At 37.9% G+C, this 26101-nt stretch overlaps 1 pseudogene; it reads left to right on the top strand.

Moving 5' to 3' along the window:
- The first annotated feature begins 18780 nt into the window (after positions 1-18780).
- On the top strand, positions 18781-25894 carry LOC118834022 (annotated as a pseudogene).
- The last annotated feature ends 207 nt before the right edge of the window (positions 25895-26101 follow it).

Raw genomic sequence — 26101 nt, 5'->3', positions numbered from 1 at the left:
TTTTTAGGCCGTAGAGGAGTAGCCAGTAGAGATGGAGAGATTGAAAGTACATGATGGACTTGGTATGAAAGGGGGCAATTTGTTGGAATGGAAAGGGATTACTTGAGCATGTAGAGGGTTTAGCCTTGGTAAGAAGTAAGGCCACCTCATTATGTGAGACAAGGTTGAAGGAGGAGATGGTGGCTGAAGACATATGAGTGATATGAGATGAGGAAGAGGAAAGAAGAGGGGACTCACAGTGAAGGCTCTCTTTTATTTCTGCTAATTATGAAGCAAAAGTATCAGTTGAGGAGGTGAATATGAGGGGAGCCATGGAAAATTTGAGGGTGGATGAAAAGGTATGGAAGAGACCCTGTGGAGAGTGGGATAGTGAATTGAAGAGGGTGGTGTAGTTGGATGGCCTAGCAGCCGTAAGGGCCTAGTTGAGGGTGTGTAAAATAAATTTGAAGTGGACCTAATCAGAATGGTTGTATAATGTTTTTTCACCTTCATTCTTCAGAACAGTGTATATGAATGAAAGTGGAGGGTGGTGGAAGTGATCTGAGACTGAGACTTAACAGCACATAATAGGCTAAATGATAAGGGGGCTGGGAACTCAATAGAAGAGGACATTATAGATTTTAATTGCTTCACCAACAGGTTAAGATAGAGAAAAGAGGAAACAGCGAGTGATGAACAGGTAGTAGAGAAGTAACCAGAAGAGATGGAGAGATTGATGGCCTGGTAAATGAATTGGGAGGTCAAAGTATTCAAGGTTAAAATGTGAATGAAGTATGTTGTTTTCTAAGGGAAGGTGAGAAAAAAGGTAGAAAGAGATGGGGATTTTATAACTCAGATATGGAGATAGTACATTTGTGAGTGATGGCAAGATCAAAGGCATGACCATCTTTATGTATGATGGAGATGGAGTTGATTGTCTTAATGCTGAGGAGCACTCCAAAAGAAAACCATAGTAAAAAGTCCCACTTTGCTTGCCATTCCATAGAAGTAGGGAGAAAACCTGAAAGCAGCAATATGAAGAAATGAGTATTCCAATTACCCAGCCTTGACCAGTGAGCCATGAGTATTCATCATCTACAGATCTCTGGCCAGCCAGACATGGCTCTTTAGGGCAGAATTCTCCCAGGGGTAGATGTTCTCCTCTGAAAAGCTATCACAGAAATCAACCCCTACTGGAAAACCAGCACCCAACTCAGGTGTCATCAAATTCACAAGGCATTCAACAAGGCTGGAAATATCCATCTCTCAGGATCACTATTTGGCTACCATTACAAAGGTGATAAATGTCAAAAGAGGCACTGAGGTACCAGGAATTAAGGGTTTGGGGTCTAACCTCTGCCTAACCTGGGCAAGCCCATGTTCTTGTCATGCGTGTGCAGTTTTCACTACTAATGTGAAGAAAGTAGAGAGAGGCACTCCCCTCTTTTCTGGAAGTCCAAGGCAGACTCTTAAATAACAATCAAAAGAGGGAGAGGGGATGAGAGGAAATTGTTTCTCACTGATTCCTCTTATAGTCTAGCGAGGGAGAAGCTCTTCCTGTTTTATTTTTTAAAAGCCATTTTTAAAATATTAATTGATTTATTTTTAGTTTTCAACATTCGCTACCATAAAATTTTGAGTTCCAAATTCTCTCCTCCTCTCTCTCTCTTCCCCCTACCCCAAGATGATGTGCAATCTGATAGAGGCTCTACATTTACCTTCATATTAAACATATTTTCACATTAGTCATGTTAGAAAGAAAAATTAGAACCAATGGGAAGAACCACGAGAAAGAAGAAACAAATGAGAGAGAGATTCAGAGAGAGAATAAATAGTCCGCTTCAATCTGTATTCTGACTCTATACTTCTCTTTCTAGAAATGGATAGCATTTTTCATCATGAGTCCTTTGTAGCTGTCTTAGATCCTTGCATTTCTAAGAAGACCCAAGTCTATCAAAGTCAGTCATCACACAATGTTACTGTTACTGTGTACAATGTTCTCCTGTTTCTGCTCACTTCACTCAGCATCAGTTCATGTAAATCTTTCCTGGTTTTCCTGCAGTCCACCTGGTATTCATCATTCCTTATAGCACAATAATATTCCATTACATTCATACATCACAACTTGTTCAGTCATTTCCCAATTGATGGGCATCTTCTCAATTTCCAATACTTGACAACCACAAAAAGAGATGCTATAAATATTTTTGTACACGTGGGTCCTTTTCCTCATTTTTATGATCTCTTTGAGACACAGACTTAGAAGTGGTGTTGCTGGGTCAAGCCCTTTGGGCATAATTTCAAATTGCTCTCCAGAATGGTTGGATCAGTTCATAACTCCACCAACAACTTATTAGTGTTCCAATTTTCTGACATCTTCTCCAACATTTATCATTTTCCTGTTCTGTCATGTTAGTCAATCTGATAGGTGTGATGTGGTACCTTAGAGTTGTTTTGATGTGCATTTCTCTAATCAATAGTGATTTAGAGCATTTTTTGTATGACTATGGATAGCTTTAATTTCTTCCTCTGAAAACTGCCTGTTCATATCCTTTGACCATTTATCAATTGGGGTATGACTTGTATTCTTATAAATTTGACTCAGTACTCTATTTATTTCAGAGATGAGGCCTTTATCAGAGACATTGATTGTAAAAATTACAAATCATTTTTAAGAAAGGTTTCAGTCATGGAAGAGCATAAGGACCAGTAAAGGGTCCCTGTTTACAGATTTTGTTAAACAACAGACCTGAATTTGTGCCTCTACCTCCAGATATGTCTTAGTACATTTTCAGTCCCATTCTCTCTTGTTACACACACACACACACACACACACACACACACACACACACACACACACATACACACACACACACACACATATATATATATATATATATATATATATATATATATATATATATATATATATATATATATATATATATATATATATATATACAGCCCCTCCCACTCGCTGCTTCATACAATGGCAACCAGGGAAATGGAAGTATCAGAATACAGGTAGACAGTCATTATCTATAATCCTCTGACAGTTTATGACTTTTGGCTTTGAAAGAATTTCTTTCCAGTGCAACCTGTATATAGAATACACAAATAGCAAAGCACAATACTACTAGTCAAGAAGGAAGGGAATCACCAAGGTCCTTATTTCTGCTGACTTGTTCAGGGCATAATGGCGGCTCATGGTTAGATACATTATCTACTTTCCTTCATAAAGGTCCATGACTCATCCTCTTTCTCTGACAGCTAAGCTAAAATGGTGCTATCTCTTCCTTCTTGATTTTGGTCATGTGTCTTTGAGCTTGAATTCTCTTTTTGCCATCTCTAGAAATTTCTCTTTTATGAAAGTTCCTTCAAATTAAAAATAGATGGGAACTCTGAGAAATGGCTACCATAGAAGATATGTTTGTTACTCAAATCTCTAGAGTAAAAATGGGGGAAGGTTTACATATAAACAATATAAACACACATGCATATGCCAGCACCCACATTCTACTTTTCATTTTGTTGATTAATGTGATTGTTAGATTTTTATTAAAAATAAACCTATGTTAGAATAAGGGAGATGATGATCCTATTTTCCTCTAGCCATATCACATCTGGAATCCCATGTTTAGTTTGGGAATAATGATTTAGGAAGCATATTGACAAGCTGAGGAATGTGTAAAGGAAAACAACTAGGATGATGATGGTAAGACTGGATATAATAGCACATAAGGGTCAGTTAAAAGAACTGGGGCTATTTAGTCTATGCAAGAGAAAGCTCAGATGAAGGGCTATGAGTGGAAGCGAGATCAGACTTCCTCCTTTTGGTCACAGAGGACAAAACTAAAAATAGTATGAAGAAATTAGAGGCAGATTTCAGTTTAGCATAAGGAAGAACTCCCTAAGAATTCATAGTAGCCTTACAACAGGGTGAGAATTTTATTAAGGAGTGTAGCCTCCATCTTAGATTCCCAAATCAGAGGACATCTATCAAGTGTGCTATAGGTAACATTCCTTTTTTTAGGAAGGTATCTGGATTCAATGGCTTTTGATATCCCTTGTAGCTCTGAGATGCTATTTTTCTATGACTATCCTCAGCTCTCTATTTCCACAACCCAATGAAGTGGAATTCATTCTATTTTGTTTTACTGTGCTGCTTTGATTTTTATCTTATTCATTTTATCTATGTTTGTATTTTGGAAGTCTTTGAGGTCAATGTTTCTAATTTAAAATAGGAATCATAAGGTCTTTCTCCCATTTTCCCTTTAGGGAATGAACATAAAGGGGCTTATGGCATTTCTCCTGATTCTTGTGATGGGATTGGGTGTGTGTGTTTTTGGTTGTTGTTTTTTGTAATGGGATTAATATGTAGTTGTTTTGCTACAGTCACATGCTATTGTTCAAACTATGTAACAAACTATACAAAATCTAAGAGTCCCAGGATTTTAAGGAATTCAGAGATCAAGGATGCCCAGAAATCTCCACTACAATATCACCAACAGGTGGTCATCTAACCTCTGCAGGAAAGCCTAATGCCTCCTAAAATATCCTGTTCTACTATTGGATGTTACTGATTTTAGGGAGTTGTTTTTTTTGTACAGAGTTGAAATCTGTTTTTATAAATCTTCTACATTGTTCCTCATCTTACCACTCAAGTCCAACAGAATTAATTTAATCCCTCTTCCATGAGAGCCCATCAAAGAATTGAAACCAGTTCCATTGCCACACACTCCAGATTTCTCTGGATTGAATATTCAGAGTTCCATCAACTGAGGATCATATGTCATGTCTGTGGAGTATCTCTGCACTGTAGCCTTCTCAATCTGAATATACCCCAATTTGTCAGTATCCTGTATAAAATGTACACCCATAACTAGACAAGGTTATCTGGATATTGCCTGAACAGGGAAGAGTAGAGTGTGATGCAGCAGGGTATAATACAGGGGTAGGGAGCCTGTGGCCTTGAGGCCACATGTGGCCTTCTAGGTCTTCAAGTGAAGCCTTTTTACCAAGTCCAAGTTTTACAGAACAAATCCTTTTATTAAGGGGATCTGTTCTGTGAGGTTTGGATTCAAAGTACTGCCCTTGAAGACCTAGAAGGCCACATGTGGCCTCAAGGCCTCAGGTTCCCCACCCCTGGTGTAGTGGAAAGAGCCCTGGGATTGGAATGAGAGGACTTGAGTCTGACCTCTACATCATTGTTGACCCAGAGCCTCTGTGCCAGAGTGGATAGATGTCAAGCTTTACAGTCAAGAAGACCTGCGCCTGAGATACTCTGCTGGTATTAACCGTGGACAAGTTTGCCTTCTAATTGTTCAAGACAATTCTCTGAGACTATAAATTGAAGCTTAGTTGTCTATCTACATCAGGAGGAGAAATTGTCATGTTGGCATTTTCTTACACAGAAGAAAATGTATTTCTGTAACAAATGAAGAAACAAATAAACAAAAAAAAATACACTAGAATCTCAGAGATGTAAGGATCCTTCATATTCAAGTATTTTAAGCCCTGTATTGCATGTAGTAATCTCTCTCAGAGTATGATTGGTTTTTATGATTTCTTGGTTCTAGTTCTCCCTCCACTCTTATCTTTTAATTTGTTCATTCTCCTTTTTCACCATCATCCTTTCTCTAATTATGTCTAAGGCTTAGAACGATCTGCTTGACCTGGCTTACCTTACAACCAATGATACATGAGCCCTAAGAGGTATTTCATTTTCTCACTCCACAAGAATTATTATTATTATTATATCATTATACCATATTATATATAATATGTATTATTATATAATATATAATATTATATATTATTATAACACATAATAAAATTAATCATTATTTCTGAATGGTTAACAGTTTTTAGCCCATAAGCATGTGTGGAAAATTCAGTAGACAGAGATGTATTTAGATGCTTTAAGATCTATTTATCCTCCATTTTGTGTGAGCAAAGCCTTCCTATCTGGATAGCAGAGATAGTCGAGAATTGGGAAACTGCTCCATTTGGCTGTGCTAGCTTTCCACAGTCCAAAGAACACTCTGTTCCCAGGAAGGCTGGCCAACACAAGGCCCATTTACAGCTTAACTGTGTGATTGTCCCAGGACTAACGTTGTCACCGTCCATGCTACGCCATCTGGATGCATCCCATTGGTTTGTGTTAAGGCAGTCACATCACATTAGCTGTATCATCCAACATCACTCTGCACTGCTGGGCAAGTGCAATCTGATATAGAGGTCACTGGGGAGCCAGGAAGAAAGATGATTTCAGAGAATGGCCATGAAGTGAAACATTTCATATATGGAAACATTCAGTAACCCATAGCACTTGAGCAACCTCGTACTGATGCTCTGGGTTGGCTATTAGCAAAACTGGGGGGTAAGAGAAGGCAGCCTTCGATGCTTTTCTAAATCTCTTTCATCCTATTTTTGGTGCATGTCCTTTATCACTCAGAGCTGTCCCCTGCTCCGGGTTTCTGATGGTACAATCCCACATCCCTAAACTCCTCTTCCTTCTCAGATCTTACTTTCCTATTTTTCCTTTTCTCAATAATGATCACAATAGCTGACATTTACACAGCATAGTGTTTGGTAAAGTGGTTTATATTGATGAATTCATTTAGACCTCGTAAGAACCCTTTGAGGCAAATGAAACTGAAGCTCTAAGAGGTTATAATTTGCCCATGGTCACACTGTCAGGATGTGGTCACAACAGGATTTCAACCCAAGATTTGCTGACTTGAAATCCAGCACTCTATCGTAACTCTCCATATCAGATGATACATAGAGAGTAGAAATCGTAGAGAGTATAACCTATTCATAAATTGTAATCACCTCTAAAAATTTCTGATAAGGTACCAGCTCCCATGGCAAAACCTCCAAAAATAATGAACCTATTCTAACTAAAAGAAGATTTTCCTATCATTGCTAAGCTCTAATAAAAGGATCATATAAGCTCTAATAAAAGGATCATAGAATCAGAGATTTGTAAGCAACCTCAGTGGTCATGCAGTCTAGCCCCGTAATTTAACCAAAAAGCCAACTAACACCCAGGAAGGTTAAATATGTTGTCTGCCATCACATAGCTGTAGCTGACTAATAAAGTTGTTTCAAACCCAAGTCCTCTGGCTCTAAACACAGAGTTCTATTTTTCTCTATATTGAGCCAAAATTGGTCTTTTACCTGTTTCAACCCACTACTCCTAGTTCTACTCTCTGTGGCTAAGGTAAAGAATCCCATCTCTTTTGGGACAACAAGAAAACAAAACATGGATTTTTTGCCCATTAAGGAAGACCAATGCATGCAGTAGGGGATGGAGGGGGAAGGGGGGAGTTGTCAAAAGGAGGTAAACCATTGTTAAAGAACTTTTAAATATTTATAGCTACTCAACAATGGAATGGACTTTCTTGTAGTGAATTCTTTAACACCTGAGGGATTCAAATAGTGATTAGCCTTGAGTTCATGTCATATTAGGACTGGTTGAAGAAATTAGATATAGTTAGCAAAGAGAAAATAAAATTTGTGGGAATATGATTGGTATGTCCAAATATGTGAAGTGCTATCATGTAGAGGTGGGATCTAAGTTGTTCTATTTAGCCTCAAAGGCTATGCATGGAAGTTTCAGGGATGTAAATTTAGGAGTGATGTCAGGAAAATCTTATGAAAAATTAGAACTGTCCAAAAGTGGAATGACCTCCTTCAAGAGGTGGTAGGTATCCACTATTTGGAGGTCTTCAGGTAGAGGGTGGATGACCATCAGTCTGTTATACTATAATGGGACGTTCCTTCATATACGAACTGGAGAATGAAGTCCCATTTGGTCCCCTAATTCTAATTCTATAATTTTGTGATTTAAAGGTTGCTTTTAATATTTCAATTCTGTGACTATGGAAAGAAAATTGGAAACAGAGGAAAGGACAGGGGAGGAGAGGAGAGGAGAAAGGAGGGTAGGATGGGAGGGAGAGAAGGGGAGAGGGAAGGAAGGAAGGAGGGAAAGTAAGAAGGACATAGAAGCCAAATTCAAAATGTATTTTTAATAAGACTACTAAGTGTCTAGCATTTAGGCACTTACAAAAAGATTAAATAAGATAGTCATTCTCATCTTGTTCCTCACAATCTAGTCATAGATTATTACACACACAAACACACACACACATCACACACACACACACACACACACACACACACACACACAAAACAATTTACACTTTATGAAATACGAGGAATTGTGACTGTCCAGAGAGATCACGTATGTCATTGTGAAAGAGGCAGCATTCAGGCTTGCATTTAAGGATGAGTAATAATAGGAAGAGCTGTCATTTTAAAATCAAGTTTGCAAACAATTTTACAAACCACACTATTTTATTTCCAGAGCAATCATGTAAGGCAGGTGTTATCATTATTATCCTTGTTTTGAAAATGAACAAAATAATCCAGGGAGATTATGACACTCAAATAATGACATTCTACTAAGATATATGACTCCAAGTCTCAAACCCACTACAGCATAATGTCTACAGGAAAAGACAGGTATGATGATAGAGGACAAATAGAAACAAAGTTGGATTCAGGAATATTTAATACATATTAGTTCGGGGATTAGGTCCCTTTGGCACCTTAGATCTTATAATCTTTGAGCCCATTTCCTCATCTGTAAAATGAGGATAAAAATACCTCAAACACTTTCTTCACAGACTGATCACCATCATCAAGAGAAATATCATGCAGAAGGGGGTTTGCAAACCTTACCAGGATATATAAATGTTAGTCTTTATCACTTGGGAATAGCTTGAGAGATGATGTGACAATGGAGAAAGCACAGGGATTTGGGGGGACAGTGGGTTTTTTTAGTTTCAATATTGTATACAATAGGAGTTAAAGAATGCGTGATTAAGCCTAAAAAGAACATAGAAATTCAAAGCTGGTTGTAGCTTCAGAAATCAAGTAGTCCTACATTTCTTCATGATATAGATGAGGAAACTAAGGTCCAAATTGAATAGCTGGGACTTGAATTCAGTTTCCGTGTCTATTTCCCCAGGGAATTTCTCATGATACTACATCACTTCTCAAGGACAGAGGATTTCTTGGGAGTTTGATATATAACTATGTAAGGACTCATTTGCTGGAAAACCACCATGCTTACCAATTTGGTTATCAACTGGACCTGGCCTTCACTGCTATAATCTCAGTGGAAAACTTCTCTGAAATGTCTTGTGACCTGGACTTCATGTGCAGGCATACCTTAGCAATCGGGCCCTAAAGCAAAACAGATTGTTACATTTTCTGAAGTTGGCCCCATTTCTCCATTACAACCTCCTCCCTCAGCTATTTGTTTTTTTACTTCCTGTCCCATCCCTTATACCTGCCCTGGCCTTTAGGTTGAATTTAAAATACAGAGTCCTGGTCTTAGAATCAGGAAGGCCCAGATTGAAGTCTGACCTCTCATACTCATCTTGTTGTATGACCATGAGCAAGTCACTTGATCTATTTGAGTCTCAGGTAATTTACCAGAAAAAAGGGTTAATAATACCTACATGGATATTGTGATACACACATAAGGCAATCTGTATAATGAAATCTGCACAACTCAAAAATGCCATTTAAATATTACTGGTGTTATTATTTGAATTATATCCATTAGAATGTAAGCTCCTTGAGAACATGAGCTATTTTTTGTGGTTTGTTTGTTTTGATAACTTGAATGCCTAGAAGAGTGCCTTGCACAGAGTAGTAGATAAATGAATGTTTCATTCCAATTTTTTGATAGCCTTCAGACAAAAATGGTACTGGGAAAAGTTACCATTCTGCTATTATCTCTTTGTATCTAATGTTTTATAGACCATTACATAGGTAGATAAAATAACCTCTTTAAAAATTGGATTTGGGAGACATTGGTTAAGACATTGTTATGAATAGTGTCATGGGGAATTGAAAGGAGAGCATGGGTGATAGATGAAAAGATTAAAGTGGAGACACGATCACCAGCAGGCATGGTGATTAATTGGGTATGTAGAAGGAGAAAAGGAAAGAAAAATCGATGATTATTCCTCTAGTATTCATTCTGGGTTACTGGGACAATGATAATGCCATCAGTAATAATACTATGTATTGATAATAATAATAAGTCAGGATGAAGATCAAGTTTGGAAGAAAAGAGATTGATTTCAATTTGGGACATGATAGCCCATTTATTCTGCTTCTCTGCAAAATAACTAACTAGATTGGTAGTTTTGAATTCTATAAAGGAGAGCTTGGAAATAATGACAACTCAGTAGGAGTCAGGATGAAAGTGGGATCAGTTCTTAGTGTTCAAGCCTGAGACAAACATTAATGTATGTAAAATATGATACTCATCTTCAATCATTGGGAGAGTTATCATGTAAAAGAGTCATTAGACTCATTCTGTTTGTCCTAGCAGGCAGAACCAGGACCAAAGGTTGGAAGTTGCAAAGAGAACAATTTAGAGTTGATGTCAAGAAAATTACATAATAATTAGAGTTGTCCAAGAGTAGAAGGGACTTCCTTGAGAAGCAGTAGGTTGGAGATCTTCAAAATGGAGTACATTTGGAGATTTTTCTAGTACATCTAGTAAAAATTCCTTTAGGTATGGGAAAGACTAGGTGACCATAGATATTTATACAACTCTCAAGTTCTGAAATTTTGTGATCATGTAAAATATTTCCTTCCCTTGGTAGGCTATCTTTCCAGGGACAAGCAGATGATGTCAGAGAATAATATAATGTTAAGGAAGGGGCAGCCTTAGAGGTTGTGTTATATACAGCCTTCCCCAAATCATGAATGCCATTTATTAACTAACTGTATAATTTGGAACAAAGCACTTCATCTCTCTAGACCTCATTTTTTTCATGTAAAATTAGAGAGCTGACTATATATTATAGACTCCTTTTAGTTTTAAATCAATGATATTAATAAACTGATTTGTCAAGCAGTGTTTTTTGTGAAGAAAAAATTTCTAAACTCAGTGCTTATGCAAAGTTTTAATTTCTTCAAATATTTTAACATAATGATCAGCCTACTATGTATTTTTGAAGTTGATGATGAAATTCATAGCAATGTTTTTCTAATTATGCTTCTGAAATTATTCCTTATTTCAGCTTTTCCTTTCAAGAAATGGTGAGTATTTTTCTGAGCAAGTACTCTCTCCATTGATGAAGACCTCAATTCCTCTATAATTCAGGCTATGGTCTTTATAACTATAGTGATAACAAACTTTTACCCATTGGCCAAGCTCTTTTGGTGATGAATCTCTCTGATCATAGATGAACAATCAGTTATTGAGAATAAACCCAGGCTTAAGAGATTTCTGGGGGTTGAAAAAACTTGTGTTCTTTTGGGATCACTTTGATGTACTTGGAAGAGCTACATGGTATGTGGTCAGTGAAGACAGCTAGGTGACTGTATCAGTAAGGTAATAATCACAATATAGATGACAACTGTCAAAATGCTTATGTGGTTCTGTATGGTAAAATATAAGAGACTCTCCATATAGAAGGTAGAAGAAGTATACTATTTATTCACAAACCAGAGAACCAGACCCCATATCCAATAAGTCCAATCCATCACAGCAGCAAAGAATTCAAAACACAATATCACAGCAGAGAACCACTCCATCCTGTAACCTTCCCACTCCCTGCTTGGGCCTTGCCACCAACCATCACTCACAGCACAGCACCCATCTGTTCTTTCCCTCAGCTCTACTTGCTCTCTCAGCATTTCCTATGACACACTTTTTTTTTCCTCTAACCAAGCTCCTCACACCTCATGTGACTTAGGCTTCCTGTGATATAAGCAGATCACATGGCCTATTAATGGGTGGGAAAGATCTTCAAATGTAAATTGTTATTACAGTGACACAGTGGATAGAGCACTGGAACTAGAGTCAGGTAAACCTGAGTTCAAATCGAGCCTCAGACACAAGCTGTAAGACCCTGGGCAAGTCATTTAACACTGTTTGCCTCAGTTTCCTTATATGTAAAATGATCTGGTGAAGGGAATGACAAATCACACCAGCATCTTTACCAAGGAAACTCCAAATGGGGTCATGAAGAGGTGAATGAGACTGAACCAACTGAACAGCAACAATAAAATGTGCTCATCACATGAATTTTGGTTATCAGAGAGCTGTCTTTAATAGGGTTATAAACATTCTTTGCATATTGTTAGGGATTATAAGCATATTCCTTTTGTATTGTTAAAGAAGTGAAGAATTGCACAGATTCACTGAGAGAGAGAGAGAGAGAGAAAGAGAGAGAGAGAAGAGAGAGAGCACAATTATGAAATGCTTACATATTGAGTCATTGTATTAAGCCCTGGGAATCCATATGAGAACAAACATAATGTCCCTGCCATCAAGGACTTCGCATTCTAATAGGGGAAGACAACACACAAAGGTGTGCTAGAAGTTAGGGTAGAAGGGAAAAGCCCTGGGAAGAGACATGGTGAGAAGACAGTAGGAAATATTGTGGCAACCTGCTTCCCAGCTAAAAAAGGCAAAATATTCAAGCTTGAGTATTTTGTGATTTCAATTTGCAAATTAAAGAAAAAAATGAATCAAAAATTCATTTCATGGTTAAATTTATTAAGATCCAAGAGGGGTAAATTGAAGTCCCCACTGACAAGGTTTATTGTATATTTCCTCTTACAATTTGCTTATTTTTTTTGTTCATTGAGAATACATTTGTTATTAGTAACAATAATAGCTATCTATTAGTGCCTTATGGTTTACAAAGCACTAGGCATATATTATCTTATTTTGTCTTGTGAATTAAGTGTTATTAGCATCCTTATTTTATAGGGAGGAAAAATGAGAAAGAAAGAGACTGAGAGAGTTAGACACCCAGGGGGCCACACAGCTATCAAGTGTTTCAGGATTCTTACTCAGGTCCTCCTGACTCCATGTCCAGTACTCCATACACTACCACCTAGTTCCTGAATATTTATTAAGTACTTCTTGTGTTAGGGGCAGCTAGGTGGCAAAATGTTTAGAGAGCTGGGCCCAAAGCCAGCAATATCCAAGTTCAGATCTAGCCTTAGAAACTTATTAGCTGCATGACTGTAGGCACTCAATACTCCCTTTTTAAATTATTTTTTTTTACTTGATAGTACTTTATTTTTTTTCCAATTACATGTAAAGATAGTTTTCCATATTCATTTTTATAGGATTTTGAGTAATAAATGTTTCTCCCTCCTTCCTTCCTCTGCCTCCTCTGCAAGACATCAAGCAATCTGATATAGGTTATACATGTACAGTCATGTTAAACATATTTCCACATTAGTCATGTTGTGAAAGAAGAATCAGAGCCAAAGGGAAAAACCATGAGAAAGGAAAAAAAATCAAATAGTTAATATAGTATGTGAATACAGTAATAGTGGAAAGAGCATGCTTTTATCTGCATTCAGACTCCATAGTTCTTTCTCTGGATGTGGATAGCATTTTTCAGTCTGAGTCTTTTGGAATTGTCTTAGATCACTGTGCGCTGAGGAGAGCAAAATCTACCATACTTGATCACTGCACAATGTTGTTGTTACTCTGTACAGTGTTTTCCTGGTTCTGCTCACTTCACTAAGCATCAGTTCATGGAAGTCTTTCCAGGTTCTTCTGACATCCTCCTGCTCATCATTTCTTATAGAACAATAGTATTCCATTACATTCAAATACAACTTGTTCAGCTATTTCCCAATTGGTGGGCATCCACTCAATTTCCAATTCTGTGCCACCACAAAAAGAGCTGCTATAAATATTTTTGTAAATGTGGGTCCTTTTCCCTTTTCTATGATGTCTATGGGATACAAACTTAGTAGTGGTACTGCTAGATCAAAGGGTATGTATAGGTTTATAGCCCTTTGATCATAGTTCCAAATTGTTTTCCATAATGGTTGAATCAATTCACACCTCCACCAGCAATGCATTAGTGTTCCAGTTTTCCCACATCTTCTCCAACATCTATCATCTTTCTTTTCTGTCATATTAGCCAATCTGATATATGTGAGGTGGCACCTCAAAGTTGTTTTAATGTGCATTTCTCTAATCATTAGTGATTTAGAGCATTTTTATATGACTACAGATTGCTTTAATTTCTTTATTTCAAAACTACCTGTTCATATTCTTTGACCATTTATCAATTGGGGAATTATATTTATTCTCATAAATTTGAATTAATTCGCTTATATATCTGAGAAGTGAGACCTTTTTCAGAAACACCAGGTGTAAAGATTATTTCTCAGCTTTCTGCTTTCCTTCTAATCTTGGTTACATTGGTTTTGTTTGTGCAAAACCTTTTTAATTTAATGTAATAAAAATTTTCCATTTTCCTTTTCATAATGTTCTCTCTCTCTTGTTTGGTCACAAATTCTTATCTTTTTCATAGATCTGACAGGTAAACTATCCCTTATTTGCTTATGATAACACACTTTATGTCTAAATCATGTACCCACTTTGACCTTATCTTGGTATTTGGTGTGAGATGTTGGTCAAATTACCACTTTAGACATCCACCTAAATGAAAAATTAATCTGTCTAATCACATGCAAATTATAAAAGCAAAACAGATGAAAAATGTATTTTGTTAAGATTCTGACATACAGCTAGAAAGGGAAGCAGTGAAATTCTTATACTATATACATAGTCTAAGTAGGCATGAAGTGGTACAACAAGCAGTGTCCAATCTTGGATAATAATAAGATATTAGTCTAGATTTCATTTGAGAGATTCTTCAAAACTTTCAGTGATTCAAAAGTGCTCTCTATTTAAAATTACCATCACCATTTCAACAGAATTTTCTCACTGATGCTATATGGTTGATAATCATGGAACAATACAAGCTAAATCACATCTTCTACACCTCAAGTCTACATGCATTTTATTAAGTGTTTGCTATGTGCTAAGTAGCATACTTATAACTAGACATATAAACAAAAAGGGCAAAAACATTAAATAAATCAAGGCTGAAGGAAAGCTGGCTATAAGGAGGTTATAGCAAGTAACCACACACACACACACACACACACACACACACACACACAAAGAGGATCCATCAAGATGGCTGAACAGAGGTAATACATTTGGGGCAATTATTTAACAAGAATGAAAGACAGCAGAAGACAAGCATTCCCAGTATTGTTTTTGTGATCACGAAATAATAAAACAACTAAAGGAACATGTACAGAGTGTGAAATATATACAGGATTCTAAGAGGCAGAGCATCTAGAAATAAGGAGATAATCATTCCATCCTCTTCTGCTATAATCAGACCACATCAACATCATTGTCTTCTGCTCTGGCTGCTACTATTCAGAAATAACATTGTGAAATACAAAGAATAGGGTACTTACATAGTAAAAGAACTTCATAGTTCATGCCATGTGAGAATATTTTGAAAGAATTATGTGTAGCTGTTCTGAAGAAGAATCAGAATTGGGGGAATAAATTAAAAGGTGACTTCAAGTACTGGAAAGGCTGTCATGTGGAAGTGGGTTTCAGCTTCTACTTTGATCCAGAGGAAAGAAACAGGTGCAATAAGTGGAAGTTTCAATGAGACAAATTTAGTTTAAATGAGAGAAAGTGCCCAACAATTAAAGCCAATCAAACTTGCAAAAGTGAAAAGGACTGTTTCACAAGATACTGAGCTCTCCTTAATTAGGGGTCATCAAGAACAAAAGCTACAATACTATTTTTTAGGTTTGTAGTCTGGAAGGGAAAACACCTGTTTATCTTTTCTTTTTGTTGTTGGTGTTGATCCAAGTCTCATCTTTTTCCTGCCAATGAGATTTTGGGGAATATTCTATTCATGTCAGCTCTTGTTTTCTGTTATCCCTGCCTTCTGCTCTGTTACTTTTCTGTAACCAGGCCCTTTTTCCCCACTCCAACTCCCAATCTGCAAATTTAGAACATTCCAAGTTAGAAATTTCCAGTTTCCTATCTGAATGGAAGCTCCCTGACTTTGACTTCAGCTGTAAGAAAGAAACAGAACCCTACCGTTCCTCACAATTCACCTGAGTGTCTCTGATTGAGGAAAATAATGACTTCCAAGCTGAGGGAGATGTACTAAAGCTTTAAACCAGGAGTTCTAGAACTTTTTTCTTGCTATGGCCAGAAGACTACCATCGCCCAGTCTCTCTGGTGATATCCTCGGTTGTATTCCTTTTTCATACCATCCTAGAATTTATTTTGTGCATTACATTTTAGTCCCAGTCTCACTATGAGGAAGGAGGATGGACTTTTCTGGTTTGGTAGATTTAGTCCTCAACCCAGTGTGAGACATTGATGGGCTAACCTAGTACCCTTTTTTGGACTATATAAGTAGCCTTCAGTTCTGAGCTTTCTGTTAAACATGCCAAACAGCAACATTTATTGCTTTCAGTATTGATGGGCTCTTCTAATTCTTCTACCCTGATAGTCCTAGCAATGGGTTTTAATAGCGTGTTATAGAGTGGAGTCTTTGTCAGGTGTGGGTAGGAAATAATACCTACTAAGAGTCCTTTTAACTCTGAAATTCTGTGATCTCTAGTCCATCTTTATAGAAGGACATAGCAAGAGTCTCCTAGAATGAGATGACAGGGAGGCCCTGTGACTTGTAACTGTTGAAAGTATCCACGGGAAACAATGGATCCATCGAAGTATCAGCATATGTAATCAGAATTGCAAATGTGAAAAGTATAAAATATTAGGCCTCAGGATATAGCCAAGATTTGAGTTGGATTGGAGCCCATCTCAAATTGTTTCCTTGTCATTTGGTACTCTTTTCTAAGGTCTAAGAACCAAGGCAAAAATTAAAAGTAAACTTTGTTGATGGCTTGGATTAGCTGACTCAGCTAATAAAGTTTTTACTCTAAATCATTTACCCTCATAGGATAACAGACAGACCTTACAAGCTGTTTAGTCCAATGTCTTTATTATAGATGAGGAAACTGAGGCCCTGGGAAATTTAGTGGCATGCCAAAGGTCGCATAAGAAGCAAAAATCTAAAGCATGATTTGAATACAATTCTTCTGACTTCAGAACCTCTTTTAACTATTATAATACTTCCTTACTGGTAATTAGACTGTATTTTTAAAAAGGCTAGTTAAATATGAACAGTTTGACATCAAAGCACCTAGATCCAGAAGGGCGTTTGGGATATAAAATAAAATAATATCAAATGTTAAAGCCAGAAAAAAACCTAATCAGAGGTCATCCTGTGCATAACTCTTATTTTTTACAGGAAAAAAAGTTGAGGTTCGAAGATAGGAAGTAATTTTTTTCCATACTACACAGACAATTAGTATCAAGCTAGAACCAGGACTTAGAACTTTGGTCTCACAACTGTTGTCCAGTGTTGTTTCATCTCAGATCCCAACTTCAACCACTCCTGCTACTAATCCCTTCCCTTTTAGATGTCCTTTCCCCTACATGTATCCATACTATACATTGAATAAATACATTCAGAGATAGAGACAGAAAGAGAGCAAGAGAAAAAGTGATAGGAAGAATGGGAGCACAGGACACAGAGAGAGAGGGAAAAAGAGAGAGGGAGAGAGAGAGAGGGAGAGACAGAGAAACAGAGAGAGAGAGAGTGAGAAAGAGAGAGAGACAGAGAGTGAGAGAGACAGAGAGAGAGAGAGACAGAGACAGAGAGAGAGAGACAGAGAGACAGAGAGACAGAGAGACAGAGAGAGAGAGAAGAAGAAGGGAGAAAGGGAGGAAGCAAGGAAGGAAGAATAAAAGAAGGAAGGAAGGAAGCAAAGAAGGAAGGAAAGAAAGGAAAAGAATAAAAATAAGAGTATACCTAATTTTTATATTGTCTCTGACATGAGATTATGAGCTCCTAGAAAGAAGGATTTATTTTTGCCCTTTTTTATCTCTGGCACATAACACAGCGCCTGATATAGAGTAAGCAATTAGTAAATTTTTGTTGGCTGATCATTGGTCACATTACTACCACCACCCCGCATAGATGTGAGTACATGGTGTTTCCAAGCAAAACCTAATACTCTGATTCCCCTCCCCCCACTTGACATCTTGTGTCTTAATTTTAAGTTGGCTTTTTAAAATAAAGTTTAGTATGTATTTCAAATGTTTCATTAAGTTTAAGTTCATTTCATTTGAAAAACATAAATAATTCCTTTATAATTCAACAAATTGTCTCCTTAACAAAATAGCCTGGATCCACTCACACATAAAATGTACTATTTCTACTAGTGTTGCCTCCAATGAGCAGTAAGGACACAAATCTGGGGGCTGCAGTTTAAAGCCAAGCTACCCTTAAATAGCGGAATGAAAGAATTTGTGCTCCTTAAAAATTCACGTTCCCGCAGCTACCATTGTTACTTTCATTTCTCTGTAAGTTTGTAGTTTGCATTCATTGAAGATGAATCTTTCTCATTTGAAAGTGTTTCTTGCCATTTCATCTGTTTAATATGAATCAAGGGAGCATACAGTGGGAAAGTGTTGATGAAGGAGTTGAGGTTTTTCCTGATCCTGCTATTGTTATTCACATTTCTGTAGAAGTTTATGGTTTGCATTGATTGGAGAATACTGACACAGATTGTCATCCACAAATTTGGTTGAATATTACTATGTGAGAAGAAATTATGAATATAATGAATATAAGTGTACATGTAGGGGTATACATTTTGTATGCTAGGGAATCCATTAGAAGTAGGCACCATGGGAAACTCCTCAGAGACTATTTCCTTCCCCTTTCCCAGAACCATGCCAACCCCCAACATACTCAACCCAGAGTCTGCTCTACTTCAACCCTTGGATCTACTACCACCTTCTCAAGTGTCATTACTAGCGACATGACTCTTGACAGAGTATTGGAACATAGTAAGTAGTAAATAAATGCTTCTTAATTGACTGATACTAATGGATGAGCAGAGGTCCCAATAACAATCCTTCTGATAAGATGGTATATCACTGGACTTTACCGCCTCATCCTCTGTCCTGCACCTATGCCTTCTGGATGCATGAGTATTTACCATCTGTCTGGGGTGAATTGGTAAAGGTTTAACAACTGGCTCCCTCCTCCCAAAAAAGATACATGTACACACTTTAAAGTTATTAACATTTTCTTAAGTAGATACAATGAAGAATACAACAAATCAAGCTTTGGTTTGTACTCTTTGTCCTTTGTTAAGGTCTAATGCTCACTAAAAGTTGAATTGATATGCTCCTGGCTTGAGCTGGCTCCAGCACATCTGCATTTGGTCTTCCTTTGTACCACAGGGATCCGCTGGGTCTTTGTCATTTGTCATGTAGCTGAACCTTTTTACTATTGTTGCCTTCTCCAAATTGAATATACATTCTTTAAGAGGAAAGACTGAAGCACTTTTTAAATTTGTATCTCTAGCACTAAACACAGTGCCTACAGAATAGTACTTAATATGTGTCATTGTTTTTCCCCATTGCATTCATATAAGCATGGAGAGAATTACATATATGAGTGGAGAGTAAATAAGCAAACTGAGGAAAATGGTTCACAAAATGTTCTCAAGAATGCAAAAGGAAAGAACACACAATACTCAGAATTCAAATTATAGTGACTAAACTTGTCCCAAAGTAAGATTTTTATTTTTTATCTCTTCTCTCCTTTACAGAGATGGGTTACTCTAGATAAGAGACATTGAATGTATTTTCGGATATGCCTGATGTGATTTTTTATTTTGATAATCAGCTTTGTCGTTGTTTTTCGTCCCACATTTTTTTTATTCTTTGTATAAAGGGGTGACTTACTGGATAGGGAAAAGGGGAGGGATATATCCAGAAATGAAGGTGATATTAACAAAAACTACAACAAAGGAAAGCAATAAGAATAATAAAAAGTTTAAGGTTTATGAAATATGTTCCTCACAAAAACCCAGTGAGGTATAGAGTATTTGTATCCCCATTTTACAGGTAAGCCTTCTGAGGCTTAAAAAGATTGAAAAACTTGACAGAAGTTGCACTGATGTTAGATGGGAATGATGATCCAAATCCAAGGTTTTTGACTTTAATTCCAGCACTCTTTTCAATGCAATGGGCTCCCTGCCACATTATCATTAATTTTATTACAACATAGTTTTGTTGTTCGTAGCACATCTGATACCTCTGCCAAGAAATACACAGGACACAGGGATCATTAACCTGAGTCCAACCTCTGCCTTGAACATTTTACCAAATTGCATCAACCCTTGTTAAATTTCCATTTGCATCCAACTGACCCATATTTCTAATGGTCAAATACGTCCTTAAATATATTACAGAATAAAAAACAAAGTAAAACAATGTCCATCTCCTTTTGCAGTCAGACTGTGGTTTGTAAAATCCGGATGTAAAAAGATGACAAAGAGAAAGTTGAAAGGATGAGGCTGCTATGAGGACTAGGAGGGGAACAAAGGGAGAAAACTAGATGAGCAATAAAAGCCTAGTTAAAATAAGGTCTATGTGAAGAAAGCTGTCCACTCCCAGCTGGGTTTCCTTAACTGCAGATGAACAGATGGGCTTGACCAGAGAGCATTTTAAAAATCACCAAAGCAATGTTGTCTAATTGGCTCAGTGTTTGTTTGTTTTCCTGCTTCGATTTCAGGTTGAAATTGAATTTATATTTACATAATTTATTAGTCTATCCATTTATGTCAATATGACTCTCCTTAATGTATATGTATGACTTTTTTTGGTCCCTACTTGTGCTCCAGCAGAATAGGGGTCTCCCAAAACTGGAAACTCCTCCCACTGTGGCAACTCTCTTCCTCATCTTTAACCAATAGTCTGAGAGTGTTGCTTGGGTTACTTAACAACTGTCACTAAGATTAATACAACAAGTATGTGTGAGAGAAAGAACTGAACATAAGTTTTCCTTCCTCTGAGGTGAGATCTCTACCTACTGCAGCATGATATCTTGTAAATAATAGTAATATTAATGACAAATGCCTCAAAGTCCAACCCATAAACATAACCAGGAAAAGAGTATCCACAATGAATCAAACATTGTGCTGACAAAGCTAATGGAGGAATGCAGAGAGGAATTAAGAGTCAACATCAGCCAGGCTGATACACAGTGGAGATTTTGTGTGCCCTGAGACTGTTAATCTACATTGGAAGGCCTGTATGAAACCCTGAAAATACTACCAGGAGGGATCTGAAGATACCACTAACTTAAAAGTTTGCCAGAGAAATGTGACTGTTCCTAGAAGTAAAGAAATAGACATAGCACCCTAGAGTAGAAGGAAGGCTGGCCCAACACAAAGTGATCCTGATAATACTATAGTATCATTTATAAAGTGCCTTATGATTGGGAAAGTGCTTTACATATTTTATCTTATTTGATCCTGACAACAACCCTATGAATACTTCTTACTATTTTTCTCAGTTTTTCAGATGTGGACAAGTAAGCTCAGACAGATTAAATGACTTGTGTGGGGTCACACAACTTAGGCAGGGTTTAGACTCATGCCTTCCTAACTCCAAGTCAAGTGACCTACTCACTACACCAGGGGTGGGGAACCTGCAGCCTCCAGGTCACATGTGGTCCTCTAGGTCCTCAAGTGCAGCCCTTTGACTAAATCTAAACCTCAGAGAATAGTCCTTTGAGGGCTGCACTTGAGGACCTAGAGGACCACATGTGACCTGGAGGCTTTGGGTTACCCACCCCTGCACTACACCATGTAGTTTGACAGGAAATCTAATGGAAAAAGTAACACTTCAGTGGTATCATGAAGTAGCAAGACAAGGCAGAAGCAAACTACTATTTGTCTAAAACACATCATTAACACCAAGAAGTCAAGCACAATTCCTGTATGATATACCTTTTTTTTACAGAGACAGGGTGTGGTGCTTAGTAAATTTTTGCCAAATGTTTAACCCCAATTCCAAAGCCTATTGGTACAAGACTCTCTACTCACTGGTGGAGATTAATATCTTGCCTTGCTAGAGGGGCAGGATGGAGTTAGTGAGAATGAGAGCTTCATTTAATCTCCAGTTCTTGAGATGATCTTCAAATTCCCTTCAAGCTGTGGATCACTTTAGGTGCTTCTAACTTCTAGCTTCCAGATTGAGAGGGTTAATGGATAAATCCAACTCCACTTCTGGATGTTGAAGGAAAAGACTCTAGGAAAACATGAGGGGATTTAGGAGCCTCAACCATGTCTTTATCCACAGCTTGCTGCACTAGAAACTTTGGGAAACTTCCCCTTGGATAGAGTGCTGGGCCTGGAGTCAAAAAGATCTAATTTCAAATCTGTATTGGATACTAGTTATTGATGGTGGACAAGTCACCTAATTCCATTTGCCTCAGATTTCTCATATGTAAAATGAGTGGAGAAGAAAATGACAAAGCACTCCAGTATCTTCATCAATAAAACTCTAAATGGAGTGATGAATTGGACATGATGGAAAATGAGTGAACAACAACCACAGTCAATTTAGATGAAGGCATTTTCTTGGCTAAATGCTCTGTGTGTTCATTGTGGAGCTGATATTTGGTGGCAAAGGGAGTTCACCTTTTATATGAACTTTGGGGTCCTTGTTGCTCCACAATATTGAAACATTGATCAAAAATTATCTTGACATGAAATGAAAATGTTTTTGCACAAACAAAAGCAATGCAGCCAAAATTAGAAAGAAAGCTAGGATACTAGGAAATAATTTTTGCATTAAATTTCTCTGATAAAGACCTCATTTTTCAAATATATAGAGAATGGAGTCAAATTTATAAAAATAAGAGCCATTCCCTATTGACAAAGTATAGGAAAAGCATTTTTCAGAAAAAGAAATAAAAGCTATCAATAGTCATATGAAAAAATTCTCTAAATCATTTGATTAGAGAAATGAAAATTAAAACAAATCTGAACCTCACACATATCAGGTGTTATTTTCTTCAGTGTATTTTTCAGTATTTTTTTGGGTCTCCTTTAGCAAGTCATTGACTTGTTTTTCATGGTTTTCTCGCATCCTTCTCATTTCTCTTCCCAATTTTTCCTCTACTTCTCTAACTTGCTTTTCCATCCTTTTTGAGTTCTTCTATGGCCTGGGGCCAGTTCATGTTTTTCTTGGAGGCTTTTGTTGTAGGCTCTATGACTTTGTTGTCTTCTTTAGGCTGTATGTTTTGGTCTTCTTTGTCACCAAAGAAAGAATCCAAAGTCTGAGACTGAATCTGGGTGCGTTTTCACTGCTTGGCCATATTCCCAACCAACTAACTTGACCCTTGAGTTTTTCAGTGGGGTATGACTGCTTGTACACTAATGAGTTCTACGTTCCACGTTTGGGGGGAATGTGCCAGCTCTGCCACACCAGCACTGCTCCTTCCCCAAAAGCCCCCAAACCGGACTGGGCTTAGATCTTCAGCAGGCTGTGCACTCCTGCTCTGATCCGCCACTTAATTCCTCCCACCAGGTGGGCCTGGGGCCAGAAGCAACAACAGCTGTAGCTGCCCCACCTCCGCTGCCTCCGGGGCTGGAAGCTGAACCGCAAACTCCTTCCACTCCCGCAGCTTTTCCCACTAACCTTCTCTACAGTTTTTGGTGTTTGTGGGTTGAGGGGGTCTGGTAACTGCTGCAGCTCAAATATTCAGGGCACTAGGGGCCCCATCCGCCCGACTCCAAGTTTGGTTGTTCCACGCTGCTCAGGCTGGGCTCTGCTCCACTCCGTTCCCAGCTCCCAGCTCTCAGCTCCCAGCTCCGTGCGGAATAGACCTCACCCAGAGACCATCCAGGCTGTCCTGGGCTGGAGCCCTGCTTCCCTCTGCTGTTCTGTGGGTTCTGCCTTTCTAGAATTGGTTCAGAACCATTTTTTATAGGTTTTTGGAGGGACTCAGTACGGAGCTCACTCTAGTCCCTGCTTACCAGCTGCCATCTTGGCGACAATCACCTCACACATATCATAAACCTGACAGAAAAGAAAAATGGCAAATGCTTAAGGGGATGTGGAAAAGCGGGGACATTAATCCACTATTTATTTTTGGATTTTGTAAACTGGTCCAACCATTATAGAAAACAATTTGGATGCCATAAGAAATGGGGATGATACGGACTTCGTAACAATCTGGAAAAACCTACATGATATAATGCTGAGTGAGCGGAGCAGAGCCAGGAGAACATTGTATACAACCACAGATATATGGATTCTGTGACGACCAACCCTGACATACTTCGCTCTTCTCAGCAATGTAAGGTGCAAGGACAACTCCAGGGGACTCACAATGGAGAATGCTATCTTCATCCAGAGAAAGAACTGTGAAGTTTGAATGCAGATTGAGGCACACTTCATGCTCGCCTTTTTTCTTCTCTTTTGTTTTTGTTTTTGGGTTTTTTTTTTTTTGGTTCTGTCTCTTCTTTCTCATGATTCACTCCATTGGTCATAATTCTTCTCCACAACTTGACTAGTGTATAAATTAATTCAATGTGAAGTTATACATGGTAGTTATATGAGATTCCATGCCGTCTTGGGGAGTGAGGGGGAGGGAGGGGAGAAAATCTGGATCTTAAAATTATGTAGAACCGTGTGTTGTAAACTAAAAATAAAAAAAAAATTAATAAAAAAATAAAATTAAATTAAATAAAAAGAAAACAATTTGGAACTATTCCAAAAGGCCTATAAAACTGTGCATACACTTTGACCCGACAACATCACCACTAGATCTGTATCCCAAAGAGATCAAAGAAAAAGGAAAAGGATCCATATGTACAAATATATATGTATATATGTGTATGTGTGTATACATGCACACATACACACATACATCAGTTCTTTTTTGATGGCCAAAAATGATCATTGAGGGGATGCCCATTATTTGGGGAAAGACTAAACAAGTTACGGTATATAATTGCGACAGAATACTATTGTGCTATAAGAAACAATGAGAATGATTGGATAAAAACCTGGGAATTGAGGCAGAGTGGAGTGAGTGAAAACAGGAAATCACTGCACATAGGAACAGCAACATTGTAAGGATGATCAACTGTGAAAGACTTAGCTGCCTGAATCAATGCAGTGATCCTAGACAATTCCAAAGAACTTGTGATAAAAAAGTCAGCTACTTTCAGAGAGAATTGGTGGTCCTTGAATACAAATTTAAGTATGATTTTTCACTTTATTTTTCTTGCTTTTTCCCCCTGCAACATGCTTGATATAATGTTTTGCATTATTTCATGTGCATGATTGATATTTTATTCCTTGTCTTCTCAAAAGATAAGGAAGGGGCTAGAGGAAGAAAGAGAATTTGAAAGTAAGAAAAAATTAAAGAATGTTAAAAATAAATGAATAATAATAGAGAAGTTAAGTTGAACCTGACCACATTCCCTATAGTAACAATACTTAAGGGAAGAGATAGATAAAATTCCAGCCACTAAGTACCTTTTCTCTCTCAGAGGAAAGCGAAGTGGCCACTGGCCCCAAACTCCTGCTTCCTCTTCTGGAGGAAATTAAACTCTCTCTTGCAGAAGAGTGGAATGAGCTCTTTGGTGAAGGTCTCGCAGCTGCAGCCGCGTGGAGTCGGCAGTCCCTGCCTCTCCTCCTCCTGACTCACGCTGTTCGCTCTCACAGAGGAAGAAGTAGGTCAGGAAGCCGCTCCATTGTCACGGCATTCAAAGACATCGGCAAGACCCTTGTGGAGCCCGAAGTGGCCATTCACCGGACCCGAATCACCCTCACCAGTCGCAAAGTGAAATCACTGGAGAAAGCGTGTGCTGACCTAATTAGAGGAGCCAAAGAAAAGAACTTGAAAGTGAAGGGACCTGTTCGAATGCCCACTAAGACACTTTGGATCACAACTAGGAAAACTCCTTGCGGTGAAGGTTCAAAGACTTGGGATCGGTTTCCGATGAGAATCCACAAACGCCTTATTGATTTGCACAGTCCTTCCGAAATTGTTAAATAAATCACTTCTATCAGCATCGAACCAGGTGTAGAAGTTGAAGTCACCATTGCAGATGCCTAACCAATCATCTCTTTTAATAAATTGATTGCAACTATTAAAAAAAAAAAGAAGAGTGGAATGAGAAGAGGCTGGAGACATCTATTTTTTATCTCCCTCTGAACTATACAATGACACTTTTGTGCTACATCTCAGGGACAGATCGTGGCTCCCACATAACCCTCACTACATGTAGGGACTCACTACAGTTGAATGAATGGATGGATGGATGG

This window comes from Trichosurus vulpecula, chromosome 1 (genome assembly GCF_011100635.1).
Source record: "Trichosurus vulpecula isolate mTriVul1 chromosome 1, mTriVul1.pri, whole genome shotgun sequence".
Taxonomy (NCBI): domain Eukaryota; kingdom Metazoa; phylum Chordata; class Mammalia; order Diprotodontia; family Phalangeridae; genus Trichosurus; species Trichosurus vulpecula.
Note: the sequence above shows the minus strand (reverse complement) of the source record. Positions and strands in the feature narration are given on the sequence as shown.